A 21,313-nucleotide genomic window follows, 5' to 3' on the forward strand; every position below is an offset into this window, starting at 1 on the left:
TAATTCCATAAAGTTTCTTCAAGATATTGTCAATCTATCACAATGGGTATTTAAATAAATAATCAGCTTTTTACACCAGTCACAGGGTTTGAAGCCTGGGGATCAGGGCATGAGTCCCGAGGCTGAGTCCCGTCCCAGACTAACTGACTAAGGGAAACTACTAACAATTTTCAACTATTTACAGGAGAAAAGTTCGTAACAACGGTTTGAGAAAGAGAAGGGTTGCCAAAGCAAGAAGACGTTCCGGCACCTGCACTGGTGGTAAGGAGGAGGGTGGGGGAACTGGTGGTGCCCCTTATATCGCAGCATACAGGTGCCACTCCCCCCACTGTAGGGTGACCAGATGTCCCGATTTTATAGGGACAGTCCCAATTTTTGGGTCTTTTTCTTATATAGGCTCCTATTACACTGCTCTTCAGCCAAAATGCTTCTGAAATAAATGTAGTCAAACTTTACTAATTCTGGATCACTGAGAACGAAAATGATGCTTAAAATTGTTGATTGGCTCTAGTTTTCAAGATATGCTATTGGGTCAGTATATACGACCCTTGACTTGGGAATGGCGGAGGATAAATGAGTTATAAAGGGAAGGGATCTCAATTTAAACCAGAAATGACTAAAATACATCTTTGACTGGATCTATGAATAAATCTCTGACTGGGTTTGGACAGTACTTGCTTGTTAGGCAAAACAATGAATGATGCAATCTGAAGCTGGTATTGCGTCATACATGATATGAATTGCATCATGTTATTCCTAGAAGTCATGGATGATGCAATTATAACGAAGCTTACATCACTCTGCTGAACAAATTGCCCTATATCAGCTCTAGAAATCATACAGTGTCGTGCTCTCTTATTTGTCAGTGTTTGATTTTGCAAAGGGACACAATTCTGTTTAGCCAAAGTGAGCAGAGATGCCTCGTACTTGTGTGAACAGTGCAGATAACTTCTGCTATGTTTGTGGTGAAGTGACTTTTGCATCACAAAAGCGTAGTATAACCACTATGGTTAAGAAAGCCTATCACCTTTATTTTGGCTGCAACACTGGAGATCAGGACAAGAGGTGGGCCCCACACATATGCTGCAACACTTGTGCAACAAATCTTCACCAGTGGTTGAACAGGAAAAGGAAATCTATGCCTTTTGCAGTGCCAATGATTTGGAGAGAGCCAACAGATCATACCAGCAATTGTTACTTCTGCATGGTGCCTCCAGTTGGGAAAGGTGTGCCAAAGAAGAAAAAGTGGACTGTGCATTATCCAAACATTCCATCAGCTATATGCCCAGTACCCCACGGAGAAGGACTGCCGGTTCCTGATGCACCAGAATCATTCTCACTTGAGTCAGACGAGGAAGAGGAAGAGGATGAAACTTCTGGTCCTGAACCATCAATGTCACAGGACCCACATTTTCTCCCATCCTCCTCCTCTGAACCACACCTCGTAACACAAGGTGAACTGAATGACCTTGTCAGGGATTTGGAACTACCCAAGAGTAAGGCAGAGCTGTTGGGCTCCAGACTACAGCAGTGGAATCTCCTGGCAGGTGATGTTAGGGTTTCCATGTTCCGTGACCGTCAAAAGGATCTTGTCCCATTCTTCTTCATGGAAGGTGATCTTGTAGCCTGCAACAACATCGATGGTGTGATGGCAGCCCTCAACATCGTTCACGATCCAGATGAGTGGAGACTGTTCATTGATTCATCGAAGACGAGTCTTAAAGCTGTTTTACTGCATAATGGCAATGTTTTGCCATCAATTCCAGTTGGTCATGCAGTCCATATGAAGGAAACCTATGACAACATGAAACAACTTTTGAGGTGCATAAACTATGACCAACATCAGTGGCAGCTTTGTGGTGATTTGAAAGTTGTTGCTCTCTTGCTTGGTCTGCAGACTGGATACATAAAGTACTGCAGTTTTCTCTGTGAATGGGATAGTTGTGCAAGAGATTCCCACTACATCAAGAAAGATTGGCCACTCCGACAATCATTGGAGCCTGGGAGGAAAAGTGTTCAGCATCCACCACTTGTTGAATCAAGGAAGATTTTGTTACCACCCTTACACATCAAGCTGGGTCTGATGAAGAACTTTGTCAAGGCCATTGACAAAACACAAGCAGCATTCAAGTACCTCCGTGGAAAATTTCCAAGGTTAAGTGAAGCTAAGATAAAGGAAGGTGTCTTTGTTGGTCCTCAGATTCGTGAACTTCTTCGAGATGATGCATTTGACCATGCACTGCGTGGCAAGGAAAAGACGGCATGGAAAGCCTTCCAGTTAGTGGCAATAAATTTTCTCGGAAACAACAAGGCAGACAACTACAGGTTGTTGGTGGAAAACCTCCTCGAAGCATACAAAAGCCTTGGTTGCAACATGTCACTAAAGATACATTTTTTGCACTCTCATCTAGATTTTTTTCCACCGAACTGCGGAGCAGTGAGCGATGAGCACGGCGAGCGATTTCACCAGGACATTGCAACAATGGAGAAATGCTATCAGGGCAAATGGAGCCCATCAATGCTTGCAGACTATTCTGGACAGTGACAAGAGATGCTCCATTTAATGAATACAAGAGACAAGCCAAGAAGCGCCAAGTAGACACTGAATAGGACTAAACTATGTACAGAATAGTTTTTTGCCTTTTGTTCATGATACATTTTATTTATGTAACCCTTTTGCTGATTTTTAAAGTGTTACATAAACAGGACAGGTGAAATATTATCATGTAAAGCAACCATAAACACATGAAAAGACCTAGGTTTACAATTTACGATTAAAACTCTACTATCTACACAATATACATAGACATAAAATGTAAAAACTTAAATATCTTAGAAACAGTAGCCAATCAGTTGTTTTAATTGTCATATGTGAATTCAGCACATCAAAATACATAATAAATAGCACATTTTATCTCTGAAGCAGACGACTTCTCAAAAATTGTAGACCAGTGTTACCCCTCATCCTCTCTCCTAATTTTTCACATTTGCTGTCTGGTCACCCTACCCCACTGCCATATGCTGCTCCTGCCCTCTGCCTTGGAGCTGCTCCTGGGAGCCTCCTGCTTGCTGTGCAGGGGATGGGGGGGGAGGGGAGGGAGAGGGGTGCTAATGTCAGGGTGTTCCCCTTCCCCTGCTCCTGTATCCCATCTCCACAGAGCAGGGGGAGACACGACAGGGCTCAGGATGGCGGGAGCTTGCTGGCAGCAGCTGCTGTCGCAACTTGCTGATCTACTTAAAAAGGCAGTGTACTTAGAGTGGGGTCAGCGTAATTAAAGGGGCAATGCGCGTCTCTCTCTCTCTCTCTCTCACACACACACACACACACAGTGTGTCTCTGTCTCTCTCTGCCATGCTGTGTCTCCTCCCTCCATTTGTGCTGCCTTGTAGAGTGTGAGGCTACATTAACAACCATGTGTTAAGCCTTGAGGGCTCAGCCGATTGCTAATTCATCATTTAGCAGCAAGGTATTACCTGGGAAATATCCCACCCTCTAACTTCACCGCCTCTTATGGGGAAATTGGATTCGCTTAACATTGTTTCGCTTAAAGTAGCATTTTTCAGGAACATAACTACAATGTTAAGCAAGGAGTTACTGTAATACATTGGAAGTCAGTGTTTCAACTTCTATCCAGTTTGTTTCATAACTTTAGTACGGAAATTATGAATCACAGAATTGTATTAGGGATGGAAAGAAACATATTGCCCATTCTACTGCCAATACAGGATTATTCCCATACAGTATATTCTCAAGTGCTTTGTCCAGTCCAGTTTTCAGTGACTAAAACAATTAAACTTCCCATCAATTCCCTTGGAAGATTATTCTACAACCTAAAAGATCTCAATGCTAGGAAATTTTTCTTAATTTTCAGCCTACTTCTTCCTCTTTACCCAATCTCATCCCAATTCTAATTAGTTATACTCCACTGGACTATCATGGGTATTTCCTTTCCCTCAGCATTTATGCTCTCCAAATAAATCATATATTTCTCCTGCCCCCACTCCCCGAGTTATTTTAGTCTCCACCTGGCCACACTTTACATTTTTTGTTCTTGTAATTTTTCATACTTCCAATTTAAAGACATTTTAAGTACCAAAGTGCACAGAAACTTATGGTATATTTTAGGTGCAGTCTCAACAGTGACTTCTTATAAATTTCCTGGTCCATAACACAATGTCTTTGCAGGCTGATCAAAATGGAATCAACTTCCCCACCTTTAAAAAAAAAAAGAAAATCACCACATAGGAGGCTCATATTCAATTTGCTGCTGATTATCACCCGAGGTCTTTCTTATTATTGTTGCTCTGCAAGTATCTCCCCCACTCCTGTTAAGCAAAACCCTTTAAGTACAATTGTTTGATTAATGTACTATTTTACTCATTCTTCCAGATGCCAAACCAAGGCACCTCCTGGATACCTCGCCCCCTTTATTTTGTACTTGCACTAGCACCAAAACTCAGAGTTGCCAATAGTCCCGATTTAGCTAGGATAAGCCCTAAGACAAAATCTTCTTCATATTTTCTATCCAATAAAGCTAGACTTAACAAGCCACATCTTTTCAAAAAACAAATGACTAATTTACCCAGTAGTCAAAATATTTTGCTCATAAATATATTGCTGCATCACAGATTTACAGATTCCAAGGCCAGAAGGCACCATTCTGATCATCTAGTCTGACCTTCAGTTCATAGAACTTCCCCAAAATAATTCCTAGAACAGATTTTTTTTAAAAACATTCAATCTTGATTTAAAAATCCTCAATAATGGCAGAATCCACCACAACCCTAGTTAAGTTGCTCCAATGGCTGGTTACTGTCACTGTTAAAAATTTATGCCTTATTTCCAGTCTGAATTTGTCTAGCTTCAACGTCCAGACATTGGATTGTGTTATATTTTTCTCTGCTAGATTGGCGAGCCCATTATTAAATATTTGTTCCCCATGTAGATACTTACAGAGTGCAATCAAGTTACCCCTTAACTTTCGTGGTGTTAAATAAAATAGACTAAAAGAGCTCAATCTATCATGATGAGGCATGTTTTTCTAATCTTTTAATCATTCTCATGGCTCTTCTTTGAACCCTCTCCAATTTATCAACATCCTTCTTGAACTGTGGATACAAAACTGGACACAGTATTCCAGCAGCGATCGCAGTGCCAAATGCAGAGGTAAAATAACCTCTCTACTCCTACTCAAGATTCCACTTGCATCCTAGGATTACGTTAGCTCTTTTGGCCACAGTGTCACATTGGGAGCTCATGTTCAGCTGATTATCCATCATGATCCCTAAAACTTTTCCAGTCCCTGCTTCCCAAAAAAGGAACCTCCCTTCCTGTAAGAATGGTCTACACTCTTTGTTCCTAGATATAGACATTTACATTTAGCCATATTAAAATACATATTGTTTGCTTTTGCCCAGTTTACCAAGCAATGCAGATTGCTCTGAATCAGTGACCTGTCCTTTTCAGTATTTACCACTCCCATAATTTGTGTGTCACCTGCAAATTTACAAATCCAAAACACCTTTACAAACCCACTTCCTAAGCCTACAGGTACATGTATTTGCAGCATTTTCACTACTTTTTCAAGTAAAATAAAACACTTTACCATCAATGCAGGAACACTGAGGACCATGCATGGCTGCTAAATACTATGTATTTTGCCACTACTCATTCTTTCTTTGTTTTATAAAAACAAAAAACAACCCGCTCTCTCCTCCCCAAACAAATAAGTTGTGCATTGGTAGCATTTACTCACAATCCCAAGTTTTTAATATGGTAATTTTTTTAAAGTCCCAAACATAGGATAGTTTTCATGCAACAGAATAGCAATAGGATATGTGATCAGTACTATAAAAAGATTGTCAGGGCTGTGCGGTGGCTTTAAAACCAGAGACCAACATACACAGTAATTATTTTGTTTTTAATTTAGACACATTTCTTTGGGGAGGGACAAAGAAAAAGACTGGATTTTTTAGAAAGAATATATTAAGAGGATGACTCTTCTCATCCTCCCTTCTTATCCATCTTTCTGAATTCACCAATCTTCTCTTTTCTTTGTTGAATTTTCCTACACTTCCTGGAGTGTGTGTTTGGGACATCACTAATGCCATTATAAGACAGTAGAACTCTGCTGGTCAAATTCCAAACGGATGTCAAACAGCAAAGGAGTTTTATGTTTCAAAATGTATATGTGTATTTTAAAGCATGCATCCCTTTTCCAGTCAGTGACCATAGCTTTTCCTCAGTATGTCTTTACATATACTCCCTATACTTCCACCCACGAAACTCCATGAACTAATCAAGCTAACTTCTTCTACAGCCTGCGAAGGAAGAAAGATTTTTAGTGTTGTTTCCATTTTTATATACATGGGGGGCACTCAGACACCATAGTGATGGAGGCCATATTAGTATGTAGGATAGACAGATTAGTTTCTGATTGCTTTATGACAACCATCCTGTGAAGTACAGAAATACTTATAAAGTGAAGGGGAAATAATCTGTTTGTAAATCTGCTTCTTTGAAGATGTTGTGACAAATATGGCAATTCCTTGCAATATCCTTGAAAAACCTTATTTAATTAAATTTAGGTAGCTTTGGAGTTCATTGTTTTAAAAAGGCAAAGTTTATGAATTATGGTGGAAAATGTATGTAACAGGTATAGTGGGGAGACATGACCAATGTAAGCCCTGGGAAATGTTAAGAGCTTCAAAGGACTATTTGAAACAATGTGCCAGACAAGAATGAACTTTTGGGACAATCTCAAGGGGTGAGGTATCTGCAAATGTACCACCTCGAGTTATGCAAAAACTCAGGCTTTTGAAACTACACCCTGAGGAGGGGACCTTTGTCTGCTGATTATTTGTTCCCAGAGTCTTAGGATCAAAGGCCCCAGCTGTATACAGGAATGACTGACTGATTCATTACGGTGCTAGTTCTGAGCTGAGGCTGCTCTGAATTTGTAATCACAGAACAACCGCTTGGTGGGGTTTGAAGGACTGACTTCTGTCCGAGCCCTTCTTGGAGTTGGGAGTGATCTCTCATAAGCTTATTAGCATTTGTGTAGGTTCTTTTATTGTTTTAATATGTTTTCTTTGTAATGCTTTATTTTAAGAATAAACATGATTGCTGAGAAAGGGCTGTGTGATAGCTTGTAACTGTTGGCAGTTATGCTGTTTACAGCCTCTGAAGATAAAGTAAAGCACAGATGCTGGTCTTTTATGCAGTCTAGATTGCTGGGAATAACACAGTGTAGGCAGGGAACTGTGCAGCCCAGAAAAACCCTAGTCGGGGGAGAGAAACACGAGTCACTGCCCAAGAGAGGTGACGGCTGAGGAGCCAGGAGTCTAGAGTGGGTGCCTTGTTGAACCATGGAGAAGGAATACAGGTGCAGTTACCCTGAACAGTGACAAATCTCATCTCACAGAACTTGCACCCTTAAGTCTCAAACTGTAAGCACAAGTCAGGCCAGGCATCCCTTATCAATGGGGTTTAGTCCTGTTAGCTAGGCATGGTTCCCGCTTCCTCTTTGAATATTCACCAAATGCCAGCGCCTAAGCCATTAAGAATATTCTTGCCAATTCCAAACCACAAGGGAAAGTAAGAGTTACCCTATGAAAGCCAAATATAAAACACCATCCCTAAAGATGTATAATATAATCACTCTAAAAGTCAACATATGACCTCCTAAGGCAAACTCCTTAAACATTTAGGAAATATGGGGTGAGTGAGATAGCTATAATTCTGTTGCTGTGAAGGTAAGCAATTTTCTCTCTCTCTCTTTCTCTTTTTTTTTTTTTTTTTTTTTAAAGAGTAACATATCATCTCCTCCATAAACTTATTAAGCTCAGTCTTGAAGCCAGTTAGTTTTTCTGCCCCCACTGCTCCCCATGGAAGGCTGTTCTGCACCCAAATTCATGTTCTCTTTCATGCAATCCAATATGCCTGAAATAGCACTCTAATTTCGCTCTCTTCAGAGCTCTTTCAAAAATTTCCTAAAGATCCATCTCTTTCATAATGTAGTTCCACTACAAAGACTATTTTTTGCATTTGTAGCTCATTTCATGACTTTGATGCATGATTTGCACGCATGATTTACCCCCATCATAGAAGACGATAAATTTGCATGCTAGGATCTGTAAATATTTACTCATACCATATATAAGCAAATAAAAATTATTTCCTCTAAGCTTATAGAAACTTCTTATTTTAAGAATAACTGAAATGTACTAACGTCAAGAAATTGAACTGTGCACCAACACTGGGTGGACCAGTGTTAAATAGTATTACAGTAGGTGACAGCCTTAGAAAGTTAACCCTAGTCCTTTAGTTCTAAAGATCGCTTTTCTTGCCTTTGCCCTTGCAAATTGAAGCACAGTATCACAGAGATCCAAAGACTGGCCAATGGTATTTTCAAGCGATAAAATAGCAAGCGATGTCAGTCTCTTGCCAGCTATCATCGATCGAAGATACGTTTTAACGAGCCTGAGCTTCGAAAAGCTGCTCTCACCACTCATGACTGTGACTGGCAGCAGGAACAGAATCCTCAAAGCTATCCACACATTAGGAAAAGTGTCCTTGAGCTCTGCATCATGAATGAATTGGAGAATTTGAAGTGGAGAATCCTTCCCGAAGCTGTGTTACAAAATGTGACGGATGTTGTCCAATTCAACACAGGCATCTTTATCACTGATGTCTGAACATTCCCCATGTGTCAGCGTCTGGTGAAGGCCCATACAATTATTCAAGAGTGTTTTCCTGTCCGCCAGCAGCTTACTAAGGTCATACAAAACCGCCCCAGTTCTTTTCGTGGTGCTTCATTTGTCCAAACCCTTCTTTGATGGGCACTAGAGTAGTATCAATGAGCGTGCAAAAAAAAAAACAAAAACAAAAAAATCCCTCTTGAATTTTTCTTCCGAGCTTCCTATCTTCTCATCTCTGCCCTCATAGCCAAACTGTCTATTCTTCCAATGAATACGAGTTTCCTTGAAGACAGGCTCAACTCCTAAGTTTTCCACCATTTCTTTGGCAGCAGTGATGGTATCTTCAAATCCATTGTCTCTGTAGGCCACAATGAAATCAAGGCAGTTTCTCATTAAAGTAGTAGTGGTCGCGATGTCCATTGACTGAGTTTGTAATGCCTAGCTTACAACGTTTGCTTGGAACAGGATATCATGTCAAACCACAATTGAAACCAGAAATTTGAAGTGAGGTGATCTGGTTTGCCAGGCTTTCTGCATCAGTTTGGATTCTGACCTCGGCTTTACTCGACTACGCCAGTTCCATCAGAGTGTCGTAAGCCTCAGTTACTTGGTACCTCACTGGCTTTACGCTGTCAATGAGGCTCTCCCAGCAGGTATCACTTAGCAGCTTCACAGTCAGATTTGTAACATTGTCCGTGAGGAACTTCCACCTGATAGTTGATGCTGAAAACACGACGTATACACTTTGTAGTACTCCCGAAGAGAGATATTGAATCTAAAGATGATGATGCTGCATCTGACACAACCAGGTTGAGGGAATGGCAGCCACAAGGCATGAAGAAAGCTCTTGGATTCAGCGTAAGGATTCTTGCCTTGACGCCACTGTTTCTTCCCTTCATATTCACACTGTTGTTGTGCCCTTGGCCGTGGCAGTCCTGAAGCTTTATTTTATTCTCATTCAAAATGTTCATAAATAGTTTTATTAGGCCTTTTCCAGTAGTCTCATCCGGAAACAGATAAAGGGTTCCTTTACTTGGATACAACCACTCTCGTCGTCAACAAATCTTACTGTAAAAGACATTGTTTCACTGTGACTAATGTTGGGAGTGCAGTCCATTATTACAGCATAGTATTTTGCTTTGCTGGGCCACATCAGCATGTTATCAAGCAGTTTCCTTGCCATAAAGTCAATCAATTCGTTTTGCTGCAGTAATGGTCCATAGTTTCATTACAAACTACTTGATGTAGGTATTCACCCATGACATTGCTTTATTTCACAAGGAGCTCTACCAAACTGAGGAAATTACCATTATGTTTAGAGAACAACTTATCTGACTAGCCCTGGAAAGCCAAATTATTCTTTGCAAAGAAGAGGGTAATTGAGATCCACGCTCCAGCACATTCCTCCAATGCTGGGTTTCTACATTAATAATGCACTGGTTTTCTGTGTCTATGCATTTATTCAGCTTGAGCATGGACTCGACCTCCATCCACTTGCAGTAGGCCGTAAAATGTCTGGTAACTTTTAATGTTGCTTCAGAGCAACAGCTAAGTTATGCCAGTAATTGTACCAGGAAAGCTGAAGCAACGATTTGGCATTCTTGTCAAATATTTTGAAACAAAAACAACACTTTGTCACTTGATTTCAAGTAAACTAGCCAACGCCAATTGAGTTTTCCACCATTCTCAAGCACTCTTTCACAGTGTGACTTTGGGAAGTGTCACTTCTGCTCATTTACAGAAATGTCATATCCTTGATTTTGCCCAGCGCGTTCAAATTTGTACTATCAATAACAGCAGAGTTTAGGATCGCGGGCCAGAAACCAGGATCTGATGTATCAATTTGTGGTGTGCAATTTTCCTTACTGCTGTTTCTGTCATCATGCGAGGCTGATTCTTCTTTATCATTTCTCTCTTTTTCATGTAAACCAGATTTTTCTTTGTCATTACTCTCCTTTTCATGTGAGAAACATTCTTCACCATCATCACTCTCTTTTACCGCTGCAGGAAAAAACGACGATTCTCCATCACTTTCCTCACATTTCCATTCCTTATCTTCAGGTAAATCTGCTAATTCTTTAGTAATAGGAGTTCCATCATTTATGCTTCGCTCCTCAATTTCTTCTGTACTGAGACAACCGCTATTGCCTAAAGCCAGGTCTATGTTGTTCTATTTCAATATTTTCCCATCAAATTTGCCTTTTGCTGAAAACTAGATTGCAGCTGAGCTTTTCGTTTCCTATACTGAGCTCCTTAAGGCTTCTTTGGGGGCATTTTTTATTTTCTACGGGCAAAAACAGCCAGTATTAGGCAAAGCAAAAGACTATATTCTGCAGTATTATAAAGTCATCAAACATTACATGTTAAGCGTGGGGGAAAAGTAACAGAATTTCTTTTATATTGTCGCATAGATAAGGGTTTGATAGATATCTCTGGCATCTCATTAAATATGTCCTTTATTAGTCGCTGCTTACACTTTTCAACTCTTAAAACACAAGTACACTTTCTCAATTACACAATAAAATAAGGTTCATAATATCGCAGCTGGGCTCTCACTTCACTTCAGTTCGTTCTTATACCTCACTGAATGATTGGCGACGTCCCACCCCTTATATACCCGCAGAGGCACGGCTGACAACATTCTAGGAGGTTCAAGGAAAATGTAGTTCTCAGAAAGACTGGAAGGTTCCACGAGATACTACAAAGGTCCAGAATATTCTAGGAGGTTAGTGAAAAATGAATCCACATACGGAATACCCGAAATATTTTACTTCAAACATTCTATTTTCCCTTTTGTCGCTAACAACAAAAACAGCACCCCGAACCTGGCACCCCAGGCGGTTGCCTGCCCCTAAATCTGGCCCTGGTCCTACTGGTCCATGACACATCCTATGAATAAAGAGGCTTATCTTAAATATTAATGGCAGTCTACACAACAGTATTTAATAATTATTTATAGGACAGCTCCTGCCCTAATTTGAGAGAGACACAGTGAAGTGGAATGATGCTGGTCATGAAGTTGGTGTTGTGCCAGAGCCATCCAAGTGGCACAAAACAAGAAGGTGCGGGGGAGGCTAGAAGCATGTGATGTGCACATTGAAGACTGACTTCTTCTAATGCTATCCTAACTGCTATGTACAGATATTGCTCTGATGCATATATGGAAGAGACAGGGAGTAGAGGCACCCACATGCTCTTCTCCCCACAACAGCAGAGAGTAGAATTTACTCTTAGATATCTAATGATATACAACACAGCTCCTGCCTGGGTATTTTAAATTAGACATTGCTGAGAATTTGGCTAGGCTGCTGAATGTGATTACTCGTTGTTACATACTATTAGTTACAAATAGTAGTTTAACATGCAGAATGTTAGCTTGACTTAGTCTGTGCAACCTTAATTCAACCCCCTTGTTCATATGCATTATAATGCAGTCTAATCACATGATTGCATGATATTTTTCCACAGGGCCACTGCCTCATTCTGTGCACAGGATGAACCTGCTCTGGGGAGGAATCAGCATTGTCTGTTTTCTATAGGATGCCTGTCTCACTTGTTGCAGAAGTTGGAAGATATGTAGTGAATGAGCTACAGGTCTAAGGGAAGAGAAAGGATTGCCTCATGGTTAATGCAGTTGAATGCCTTGGAGAATTGGAAAGCTTGACTTGCAACCTTAAGAATGTTCTTTTAATATAGAAATTACAAACAAAACACGTAGGTTTTTTTAAAAAAAGGCAAAGTGAAAAAACAAATTCCCTCATGTGACATCATATCCACATGCTTTTTCAGCAGGGCTGGAACCTTTAGATCCACAGATCTCTAACGCTTGAGCGAATGGAAGAACTGATAGGATGACAACCTACTATTGCTACGTGGACCATCACTAGAGAGAGGTAAGACACACTTTGCCAGTGTGTCACAAATATTTGCTGACAGCAGAGTAATGGTGACAGTCAGGAATCTCAGGCTCGATTTCAGGCTTTGGAGAGGAATGTGCTCTATTTGGTCAGTTCTGCATGTCCCCCCCCAACCTTGACCCCTTTTGCCCCTTCCCTATCCATCTTGTCTCTGTCCAAGTCTGCTCTCTTCCCCACCCCTGGCTCTTCAAACCAGGCCCAATCTCCTTGCTCAAATTGTCCTGGTCTCCTAGTTTGCCCCTTCAGGCTTCCAGTCCATGTCCCAGGCTCCCCGCAACTCTCAATCCAAGCCAGACACCCCTGCCAGCTCCTCACCAGATCTTCCTCCCCTCTGCCTGCCACTCCCATTTCTCCACTACGCAATAGCTTCCAGTACCAGTCTTCCTCCCAGAGCTCCAGTGCTAATCTCAGTCTCCCTGCTCCCAGGCTCCTTGTCTCAGTTTCCCCCTACACTGTATCTTTTTCCAGCTAGTCAAGTTCTTCCCCCACAACCTGGCTCCTTGTCAGATCTCTCTTTCCTCCTTTTCCTGCCTCCCTTTTCCCCCCACCCGACTTAGTTCCCAGCACCAGTCTAAAAATTAATGGTAGCTTAGGTACAAATGATCATGACTTGATCACATTTATAATGTGCAAACAGAAAAAAAAGTCCAGACCAATAATATAGATACTTGGTGCTTTAAAAGGGTCAATTTCACAAATCTGAAAACTACTTTCAGCCAAATCACCTGGGTGGAAGAATTTCATCAGAAAAATGTGAATGATAATTGGGAATTATTTAACAGAACTTTACTAAATGCCTGCTGGTAGGGCTCTTGTCCCCTCTGTATTCAGGTCAGGCAGATTCCTCCTCAGTGCTGCTTGGGCATCAGCAGGAGTGTCACTGACCACACAGGAGAGACAGGTTCCCTGCGCTCAGTTCTGGTATCCAGCCTCCCATCCCAAAGTAACTGGGGCAGCAATTACAAGGGAAGTCCAGCTTTGCCCCTGTAGCACTGGTCTGGTGCATGCTCAGTTGCTCTGTGGGGCTGGTGCAAGTACAGTCCAGTCAGCACTAGAAGCGGTGAGAGAATGCAGCATGCTCAGTCACTCTATGGGGATGGCGCATGTGCAGTCTGGTTAATACTAGGAGCCGGAGCATGCCCAACATGTTTTGGACTGTTAAATTCTAAGATCTTGGAAGTCTCTACTGAGCGTGTGCAAATGGAGATTTTTCAAAGGTTTATACCTTAGCCAAATTCAGGCAGATTTTCACAGGATCAGAGTGATGGCATGTCTATCCTACATTAGCACAAAAAAGGTTATCAGAAGCTAAAGAGCTCAATTAAGGTACTGGCCACACCTGGAGGATGTGCCAGCCCCAGTTACTGATGAATCCCATCTGGGGAAGGAGCTGGGGGCTAGTGTAAAGAGAGGAAGTTTGCAGTAAAAGGGTCTGCAGGAGAGAGAGAGGGAAGAAACTCTGCAGTCACCTTCTGGGATCAGAGCGTGGAAAGAGCCCAGAGAGCCAGTTGAGGGCCCAGGGTGTGATGAAAGATGAAGCCTGAGGATGACAGAAGGGGGTTTAAATTTATACTTTTACACTGGGATTTATAGGAGGATTCCAGGGGAGAGCCTTGTGAGTCCTAGCCCTGCAAGAAGGGTGAGCTTACAGAGGTATTAGAGAGACCTGCTGATAGGCTCAGACAGAAGGAAGCCCAGGAAGTTAGCAGGGAGTAGGTCTGACTATAGACAGACCTTGCTTGCTAACTACAGGGTCCCTGGGCTAGAACCCAGAGGAGAGGGAGGGTCTGAGTTCCCCTACTAGCTACTGGGGAAGGTGGTGGGAAAGCTCTCCAGAGAGAACAGGATAAGGATAATAAAACCCAGAGAGAAGGGTGGGGACAATGGAGCCCAGAGTCAGAGACAGAAAATCGGACGTAAGGACATTGGACATTCTGCTAAACTGGAACGGATGGATTTAAACGCAATGGGGCTGGAAGGCTGAGTTGCAAGAGTAGCAGCAACTCAGGTCTGGTCTACACTACAGACCTATATTGCTATAATTACATCACTCAAGGATGTGAAAAATCCACCCCCCTGAACGACGCAGTTATGCTGACCTAACCCTTTGTGAAGACAGTACTATGTTGGCGGGAGACTGTCTCCCGCTCACATAATTAATCCACCTCTCCGAGGGGTGGTAGCTATGCCAACAGGAGAGTTCTCTCCTGTTGGCGTAGAGTGCCTTCATTAAAGCACTGCAGCATCGCCAATGCAGCGTTTTAAGTGTAGACTTGCCCTCAGTCTTCTCTAGTGTCCTTTGTCAACTGTTGCTCCAGTTCTTTGGTGTTCTATCATGCCCATCCCGGAGGAGGGGCTCTTGTGATGAGTCCACTCTTCCACGAACAGCAAAAGACACATCCTTGACACAAAGGCCACCCCATGGTTCAAAATATGGAGCTTCTCAAAGAAAAGGTCACCAGAATTTTTAACATGTCCTAAACAACATGCTTTCCCCTGTCCTCATTCTGGAAATTGTTGATCCATTTCAGTTAAAACTTTCCAAAATATTCAGCCTGAGGTGGACACCCAGAGAATTTCAGCCCCAATAGTTAAAGTTTGCCAAAGCAGTAAAACTGAAAATGGGGTCTTATAATGGAAGTGTTAAGCAACCTTATTAACAGGCTTACTAGCCACACCTTTAAGATAATTTCCCGCTCATCAGCGTTTAATAGCACTGTGTAGAGCTATGTTCAGTCCTGATCTACAAGATATTCGGCTACTCTACTTTTAAGGCTCTCATAATAATTACGGTACCTAACTATATACTCAGCTGACTCTTCAGCTCTAGTAACTTAATAGTGTCAAATCAAAAGGCGTACTAACAACCACACACACAAAAAACAGTAAAGGATGTGGAAATCTCCTTTCTACTGACTCACAGAACATACATTTGAAGCTCTATCACTGCTACATTAATCTTTCGGAAGGAGGAACTAGTGATATTAATTTCTCAGGTACAGTACAGGTGAAGTAAGATAATAAACCAAGTCAGTTCTGATGGCTAAGACGACTGATTATACTGTTAATGAGCCTAGAAGGGGAAAAAGTAACCTTGGTACCATTAAACCAAAACCAGCACAGTTGACTGTAAGGCTGAGTCACTCACACACACACACACACACACACACACACACACTTCACTAAAACAGAACACATCAAAATAACAGCCTGCATTCCAGAGTAGCCCCAGAACACACTAATATGATTTTATTCCTCAAGAAAAAATGTTTCTGAAATTGTGACTGATTCATGGTGGTCAAAAGAACAAACCTCTAACTCCTGTATGTCATGCCTACAGCTTTCATTTCATATTTTGTTTACACCAATTATGCCTTCAAGATACAAAAAATTCCCAAAAAAGAATGCTTCAAAGCTAGTTTCTGAAACAATAGTAGTATACAAGTGCATTAAAAACATGTCACCAATTAACAAAGAAGCAAAGAATTCAGCAGTGTCAAATGTTGTCTTCTGTCCTATACTTAGATTGTAAGCAAACTGGGAGCAGGGACTATCTTTTTGTTCTATGTTTGTACAGTACCTAGCACAGTAGGGTCCTGGCCCATGACTCGGGCTCTGATGTGCTATGGTAGTACAAACAAATAAATAATGATAATAATAAGAAGAAGTCATTTCATAAGGGGACTGGTATCAGGAGATCTTGGTTCCCAACTCTGCCACAGACTCATTAGGTCATTAAGTAAATAACCTCTGGCTGATTTTCAGAGGTGCTGAGCACCCACAATTCCAGCTGAAGTTAAAGGGAAACGTGAATACTCAGTTCCTCTGGAAAACACCTGACTCTCATCATCAACATTTTTTCAAACAAATGGGGAAAATGAAACTTCTGTCTTTGTAAAGTGCTTTGAAATGCTTGACAAAATGTGCTATTTTTACACACAATAAAATTTCATTACATGACTGTTCAGCTTCAAAGTAGCTTCATCAAAAAAATAATCCATAAACTCTCAGTAAAAAACAGGAACTTTAAATTAAGATTTAATTAGCGAAATTATGACATTTCTGCCTCTATATTCTCACTGAAGCTTACAAATTAATGGGTAGAAAGAATGGTCATGACAGGAAATACATCTCTTATCAAAATGATAACGAGCTACAAAATAGAGGCAGTTACTAGCCCAACCGTGTATGCTTTCTTGCATTGTTCAACTATTCTTCAGCAAACAATCTCACAAAAAGCAACATGACTAAGTAAGCAGCATGAAATGCTCACAACAAAACCCTAAAACACATTAAATTTACCAGGTTTTAAGGTTTCATAAATTCAAAATTTTAGTTACGGTTTTAAGAAAGTTTTGCTAAGATTCAAACATTTTAAAAGAGAATGCGGACCCAGTTTCAAACAAATCTGGTACGATTTATGGATTTGCACTGAAAATGAAAATAAAACCTGAAGCTTTGCACACAACACCCAGAGAAAAGTCTGCAAATTTTGACTTGAGTTTTGCTCTGAATTCTCAAAGCGAAACAAGGGCTGTAGACCCAAGAGAACAGAACTTTGAAAATGTGTTTGCATGAAACCCTGAGAACTGAAACCTCAGAATTTCCCACAGCTCTGATTATGAGGCATTTCTTCAGAATCTGAGGAAGACTGACTCAGTGTTAAAATTTTAAACTGCAACATACACAACGTATTTCCAGTTATTATTATTGGATAACAGTGTCACAGCACCACTCAGGTTTAGCCCAGCCCCCATGGTGGGATGCGGGGCAGGGCAGAGGAGAGAGATGTGTCTGGGTCAAATTTGAGGCCCGGTCTACACTGGGGAGGGGGAATCTATCTAAGTTACGCAACTTCAGCTACATGAATAACGTAGCTGAAGTCGACGTACTTAGATCGACTTACCGTGGTGTCTTCACTGCGGTGAGTCGACTGCTGCCCGCTCCCCCGTCAACTCCGCCTGAGCCTCTCGCCAAGCTGGAGTACAGGAGTCGACAAGAGAGCGCTCGGGCGTCGATTTATCGCGTCTAACTAGATGCAATAAATCGATCCCCGCTGGGTCGATCGCTGCCCGCCAGTGAAGACATACCCAGAGTGAGTGGCATTGCAAACCTCATGCACCAGAGGCCAGGTCACAATGCCCAGAGCGGGGAGCCAAGCCCAGCCAACCTGCAGGACAGGAGCCAGCTCAATTGGGACATTCTGGCTTTCTCGTGGTTTCTTTATTTCCCCCAATGTCTCGCAACTCCTCTGAGGTCACAACCCACAGTTTGGGGAACGTTAATTTAGAGAGCTATAAGAAGGTGTTCGTTAGTATTTGTACAGTGCTATGAAGAGTTACAGAAGCATTTGCTAATGGGCAGCACAAATTCATTGAAGAGGTAATTTTAAGTGTACTGTGGTAATTTGGAAACAAAATAACATTTAAAAATAAATACAGCTGCCTGTAGGAAAAAAATATCATAAAAGTTTTGTGACACTGCATCTCATTTGAAGATCTCAGTTAAATTATGATTTCATGTTGCTGGGGGGTGGGGATGGGTGGGAGGGGATCAATTCACCAAAGACGCATCCCAGTTAGGGAACTCCGGATTTACCAGTTTACTCCATTGTTACTACTGAAGTAAACTGGGCTCTGTGCAAGCCCCGGGGGTCTGCCTGCATGGAGTCAGTTGCAGGAACAAGCTCTATGTTTTTGATCACCTCTCCCATGCAGCTAAGACCACATTTATTTTAAATAAAAACCCTTTAGCAGTTAGAAGAGTTTCTGTGGTTTCCTGGGCTCTTTACCAGTCTGTATAATCACAGAGATTTATAAAACTGTGCTTACTAAAATTAATCTTAAAAATCAATAAATAAATAAATGTGGGTGTAATACCACAAAGGAAAATATGCCCATAAATGGATCACACAGTAATGACTGTTATAAGAACATTACAGGATATGCATCAGCACAGAGAAAAACAGGTCGACTCAAAATACATTAAATTATTCTCTTATTTTTTCAGACTTCAGCCAAGTGATGGAAGAAGCTTCCTGCTGAAATTGCTAAAATGCAATAAATACTTACAGTGAATAAGAGCTTCATTCAGGTTGTGTGACTGGTGCTAGACATTCACATTTTACAGCCTGATTTAGATAGTTCCCTTCTCTCCATTGATAAGTTTTTTTCTTCCCTATGAGAGCCTCTCAGCATTTGGGGAGTTGTGTGTTTGAGATTTAAGACATTTAGTTAAACTAATTCAGTAATTAACACTGTACAAAACTAATCTATTTGGAAGCTAGTTCCTCACCTTTCACACTGTGAGAATACACACCTAAAAACATTGAAAAGGATGTAAACTGGTGTCAGATGCACCAATGCATTCTTACACCTGATTTCCAGAGCAAAAGAAAAAGCGTGGCTTTATCTGTCCTTTTATTTTCTTCTGGCAGCCATGTACAGTGAGTGGATCCTCAGGAACTGGCATCAGGAAGATCCTTTCACAAACTGTCCATCAGAACAGGGTTGGGCTTAACCTGCAATATTCAGATCTGGATTTTGAAATCCTCCTTTTCTTCCCCTCTTCCACAAAGTTCAGGGATGTTCAGAATTAGGAATGAAACAAGGGAATCAGAAAATGCTGCTTGCCTAGGGTCCTCGGTAAAGCAAATAACTGGAGGGGAATTTTCTTGAAACACAGGAATCCTGGGGGCTCAGGGTCATAGTCCTTGACCCACTTCTAGTCAAGTATGTCATGGCTGCTAAAGCAGTATTGTAGTCTAGACAGGGACCTTGCCTGCACACCCATAGCTAAATTCTCTGGGTGAGGGCAGGAGATACCCAAACTCTCCTCTTCATTGCATCTGTCCATCTCTGTGAGGAAGTTTGGAGTGCAAGGAGAAACAAAAGCCCTGGAGTTCAATGTAAGCAATGCTACAGGAGTAGCAAAGGTGCATTTTGTTCGACTTTAGGCCTTATGCACAGAGGGAAGTACAGTACTCATGGGGTGTGAAAGAAGGGGTAGAAAAGAGGACTGCACAGAGGAAAGGAACAGAGGAGAGTGGAAAAGGTTGGATGACCCCCAGGTCTGCCCTCTAACTCAATGCCAATGTGTCCCTTCAGCTATTGATAGAGCAGCATGCAACTCCTTGAAAGTCATCCATTTTTGGCCCTCTTCCCAGATGCAGCGAGAAGCTGGTCACATGAGCAGTTCACATGTACAGGACTATGGGCTCAGGCAGCGGCCCACAGGCCCAGGATTCTCTCTCCCTTCCTATAGTACTCATTTAAGGAACAAAAATATGTATGTCCTGGCCGCCAGGAGCCACCAAAGGATACCCCACCAAGCATCCTCTGCTGAAGAGGGATATAGAGGCATAAGATAAGGCAGCAAAGAAAATACTGAAAGAGAAGATATGGAAAAGAAAAGAGAACAGAGGCAGAGAAGGGCAAGCATGTGACAACTGGCAGGAAAAAGGACGGCAAATACTTGTTTTAAATAAAGGGAGATTGTAAATATCACTCACATTATAAAGCCACCATTACACCCATGTTGGAAATCTCAGCAGTGAGGACAAGGATTAAATGGACATAGAAAGTGAATTATGCTCTCATCCCATGGCTTAACCTACACACTGGTAATTTTAGGAAAATCTGCCACGTTTACCTAAACAATGAGAGATCTGTTGACAGAGCATGTTTAAAGCCTTTAAAATAAATGAAGAAAGATGAGGCAAGGAAGTGATGGTGGTGGTGGGCGTACTGTATCTCAATAGTTCAATAAACTCAATTCATGAGCAAAAAATTTGAATGTTAAGGAGATACTAAATCTATACACACTGCATCCAAATATATACACCCATGGTGTTTGGGGCGGAAGGAAAAGTCTCCAGAGAAATGTTGGCTTCAGCAGTTTGCATATTTGCCATCGGTTTTCGTCCCAAAAGTTGCTTATTAGTCCCAAGAAACTTCACATACACACAAAGTCCTCCTGTTTTCTATATACAGATCTACATAATCTCCTATGAAGCTACAGAAATTTGTGACCAAAATTCTCTCTCTCGGGTTTTTACAAGCCTCTATCACTTTGATACCCTGGGGAAAAAGTCACATTCCTGCTAAGACAAGACAAACTTACCTGTGAGAAAAATTCTGTTTAACTACCTGAACACTTGCTTTCAGCTTTTCACATCTCCTTTATGAATCAATGCATCACATAATCCCAAGAGATACTTTGCATGTCCGAGCCAAAAATCAGATAAAATTAATGTAAACTTCTTCTACATTGTGATAGTTTTACAAGCTAGGAAACTAGAACGATCATCCCAGTCACTCTCCAGCACAGTTGGTCAAGGCCAATGAAATCTAGTCAGAATTTGGACCATGTTATATGGCTAATATAAAATAGATATTAATCTGGCAGAAAGACAGACCGGAGATGCCAAGTAAGGAAGTTGCATCCAGTTTGGGAAATAAAAACTCCCAATAAAGTCCTTTCAGTTGGAATATAAGCTGCTTAAGTAAGGTTGCTGTTAAAGCATAAGACTGTTGACCTATCATTCGATTTCTTTTTCTTCCTTGGCAAACAGCATCCTTGAGGCAACCTGCCTGCCTACTTTCATGCTCAGTTGGAAAGAGGAAACACCAGAGAAGAACAATGTCATCCTAGTGGCAGGAAAAACATTTGTACACATCACCAAACAAAGATCCTTG

At 41.5% G+C, this 21,313-nt stretch overlaps 1 protein-coding gene across 2 annotated transcripts in view; it reads right to left on the reverse strand.

Annotated features, from left to right (window-relative positions):
* DYM (dymeclin) overlaps positions 1-21,313 on the reverse strand; it is a 337,094-nt gene that overhangs the window by 145,843 nt on the left and 169,938 nt on the right. The gene's annotated exons all lie outside the window — the stretch shown is intronic.

This window comes from Terrapene carolina, unplaced genomic scaffold, assembly GCF_002925995.2.
Source record: "Terrapene carolina triunguis isolate 2854851 unplaced genomic scaffold, T_m_triunguis-2.0 Scaffold69, whole genome shotgun sequence".
In the NCBI taxonomy this organism is placed as follows: Eukaryota; Metazoa; Chordata; order Testudines; family Emydidae; genus Terrapene; species Terrapene triunguis.